The sequence below is a fragment of the Brassica oleracea genome, chromosome C7 (assembly GCF_000695525.1).
Source record: "Brassica oleracea var. oleracea cultivar TO1000 chromosome C7, BOL, whole genome shotgun sequence".
Taxonomy (NCBI): Eukaryota; Viridiplantae; Streptophyta; class Magnoliopsida; order Brassicales; family Brassicaceae; genus Brassica; species Brassica oleracea.
In genome coordinates, this window is record NC_027754.1 from 39075020 (window position 1) to 39079463 (window position 4444).

Here is a 4444-nt window from a genome sequence, read left to right on the forward strand (position 1 = left end):
GCTAAGATGTTGAAAACTAATCTTTCACAGGGTCACAGAGCTTATGAAGGACATAAGAAGCTTATAACACCAAACAAAAGGCAAATGCTCCCATACTTTTTGAACAAAACAATGACTGAGACAGAGTCTGAGAAGATGATGAAGAAATTTCACAGTCAATCTCTAGGACAGCGAGAAATAAGGGCTAGCAAAGCTGGAAGAGATGTTACAAAGTATCCTGTTCCTGAGTGTATGTGCATTAATAATCAAACCACTCGAACTATTTAAAACCTTTTTTTTTGTTGTTGCACATACGATTATTATCTTAAATAAAAGGGTAATAACATGCTCTTCTTACTACAGTTTCTATGCTTTATTTTGGAACTAATATCCTATCTTCTCATTCATTAATAAGAAGCATCAAAACCCAATAGATTGAACTGATTCACATAAAGGCAGAAACACGAGATGATTCATTTAAAACGCTTATTAATTCATAAAGCTCAAAGTCTTACAGAAAAGGAACAAAAGAAACTTTGCAGGGCACAAACTTAAACGCTTATTTTCCAGAGTGTATCAAACTGCCTGCACCTAGGACCTGCAGGTAAAAAAGGATCAATGATCATCAAGCAGTGATCCACTATGAATCCCCCAAACGGTTGAGACTGTTTTTTCCACAATTGTTTACAAATATAGTGACAAAATAATATTTAATAATAAAAATTAATAAATTGTGCATATTTATTGAAAATATTTTGATTATATATTTACACTGAGTTGTAATTCAGAATTATATTTTAACTATAGTAAGATTTGTAATATATTGTTTTCTGTTTATAGTTTAACAAATAACATAGTACAGTGATATTCTTTATAGAAGTTTTAGTGTATTTAACTCTCATACAACATTCGTTGTCAAAAAAATAAAATAAAAAAAGCTCCTATATAGTGTTTTAGAAAGTTTTTTATTTGGTATGAAATATTTTTTTTTTTAATAAGAGATAATTTAGTTTTACTTAAAACAGTGAATATTTAATATTAGCTTTACCTATTATAATTTTAATAAAATATATTATATAAAATATATTATAAACACTAAATAACATATAAGAAAGAGAAATTCCCTAAGATAATCATTTTTTAGTTTTTGTCACAAAAATAGTCATCAATAAAGAAAATGACCAAAAAGAATTTTATTAAAAGGCAAAAATATATTTATACTCTAGACTTAATGTTAGAGTTAAGTGGTGGAGATTTGAGGATAGTGTTTCAAATTTTTTTTAAAAAAATATTAAAATTAAAATTTTCAAAATGAAAAGAGGCTATTTCGATCATTTTTCTTATTAAAAACTATTTTGCGACAAAAACTTAAAAATGATTATTTGAGAAAATTGCCCTATAAGCAAAGTAATAAACAAAAACATGATATAAATAATATACGGTATATAGCAAACTGAAATATCATATAAACAAACTATTGTAAACAAACAAAATATATCTTATCACATATAATTCATCCTCACATAAAATTTTCTAAAAGACAAAAATCATTATCGTATATATCTGTTGTAAATATAAACCTGAAACACAAACCATAAAATCGTTCAAAACTTAATAACATAGATCACAACTAAAGTATATCCCGCCCGTAGGGCGGGCCTACCCTAGTCTATTATTATAAAGAAGAGTTTACTCACTCCTGGTTGAGACACTTCATCCGCCACGTCAGAAAGTCATTCCTCCAGGGACTGACACGTGTCCAGTTCTCTAAACGCACCTTATCAATTACTCGGTGGGATCATGGGCTTCGACTGCGTGTTGTGCGATTGAGCCATGCAAAACTATCGTTTCTGATTTCCTTTCAAGTTCAGTTCTCATTTCGAGTTATCATTTCCTGTTGCAAGTTTTCAGTTTTTTTCGTTGTTTCTAATAATAATTATCTTTGTTCTAAATTTACCTAATATAAATAAAATAGATATATTTGTTTTGAAAAACACCATTAGGACAGACTATGCATATCACGTTACATCATACTGAAAAAGAGAAACAATTACTATATATATAAAACACTGCATATTAGATATCTGTAAAATAATTAAAACAGCTTACAAATATACAAAAAATCATGTATAGCAATCTATACATAATAAAAATCATTATTTCAGTAAAAAAATAATTTAAAATGAACTGTATTTAGATTGTAAAATATTGTGACGGATTGTATTATGGAAAATTATACATTAATACATAGTAATGTTATGACCAAACCAATATAGATCAACAACATCGATTTATATATACATAATATATGATACCATAATCACTACACTAATAATATACGAAAACGTTAACCATAAAAAATAATTATAAATAATTAAACTACATAATACAATAATACCTCTCAAATACACGAAACGGATACCATTACACTTAACTTAATGGAATATAATTTGAGTAGATACGTTCTAAACCTGAGAAGCCATGCAAACATTTAAGATGTTTTAATATATATACATATATATATATACATATATATATATATATACATATATATATATATATATATATTTATATCAAAAAGAGTATCATAAAATTAGTAGAGCAAAAACACAATACGCAAAAAGCAACAGTTACTACCTCCATATAATCTGAGGAAGACAAAATCATATATAAGAAACTATAAACACAGAACATCTTACTAAACCATTAAATTTAACTTCTCTATACGCCTTCTTCTACCACTCAAAACAACAAAGAAACTCCATCCAATATTATATTTATTAAAAAAAAACTCTCACTCTGAAATACTAGCCAATAACTAAAAATATAATTATGAAATATATTAATATAATGTACACAACCACGTTCGAATGCATCTTCAACCCAATCAATGCTCATAACCATTCACAGTAGCCGAAAAGCCATGGCTACGCTTTAATGGAGACCTTATCTTCCACCAGCTATATAAACAGTGTTCTATACCACAGTTATCATCACCATCCAGAATAAAAAAAACATCTATAACAATGACGTTCCGCTCAGAACCTCCCCATGTCTCGCCAGCAGCCCAAGACGCAACTACGTTTACTTGAAGAAACTCAAAAAATCTTCTCATTTTTCAATCTCAGATGTTATAGCCTGTGTCCATTCTCCTCCCCGTTTTTTCACACAACACACTTACAACAACGTCTGCAAACATGCCAAGCTTCGCCTACTCACAAGGAGTCCTCTCATTTACGCTCAGATGCTCTCAGTACTTTTCAGTGGATCAGCCTACAAAAAGGCCTCAGACATCTCAAGCTCTCAGCCAAAACAATCATCGGTTAGGTACATATCTCTATGCTATTCTTCTAATGATCACAGGGGAACATGAAGTAAGCATGGCATCTATGGATCTCCTCAATTGGAAAACAGACATGTTAGCAGTGACAGATGTTGGGGAAAACTGAAACGTACGCTGCGATGTCCCTAACGTGAAGAGGCAGTCTTATCGAACAAACATGATCCTTATCATGCCCCCAAGAATATGCATGCTCAAAGGAATTGAAGATAGGTGCACTGATTATTATTAAGCAGATGCAGATGTTCTTGGAAATGATAATCTGATCATAGCAATCAACCCACCCTGAAGATCCGTTAACGTCTCAAGTCTTAGTTTCTAAATTTACTTTACAATTTCCGCTTTTGTTGAACTTTGAATGTTCTCAGTTCCTATATTTTAATATTAACGGATATTCACTTAAATGTCAAAAAACCTTAGTCACTCGAACTTTGGTTATACCGTAGTTTCTTGCAATGCAAGTTAAAATCATAGCATGAATACACACACGTCCGCACCAAACAGCATGAGCCCATAATATAATCATAATATTTAATATATAAACATCAAATACCACAAACCAAACATCTAATCTCTGACCATAATATACAAGAAGTTACCACATAATCTCGAGATAAATATCAACTAAACAAATAATAAGAACACTAGGTGATAATGCGCGGAATGAGTGATTAAAAGAGATTATTACTTTTAATCTATAGATATTATAAAGTAAAAATATATAGTCACAAATATTAGATATAATAAAAAATTGAACGAAATTATGCAGATTTATATACTGTAATTGGTTAGGTGTAATTGAAGTATATTATATGGAAATAAATCTTTAAGCGTAAGCAAATAATTAAATAAATTTATTATAAATTTAAGATAAAACAACACATAAAAATATAAGTATTACTTTCATAATAAAAATTATGATAATATGAAACGAAACATATGTAATAGAATAATAAAATACAAAAGCAACAAATTATAAAGAAACAAATAAAAAAAACTGATAAAACCACAACTAATGTGAAAAATGTCTTTAGAACTCTAGGTTTGCAATCCTAGAAAGAGAAATAACAAAGAACTCAAGGCTACATATTTATATACGTTAAATTAATCTTCTGAAATCAATCT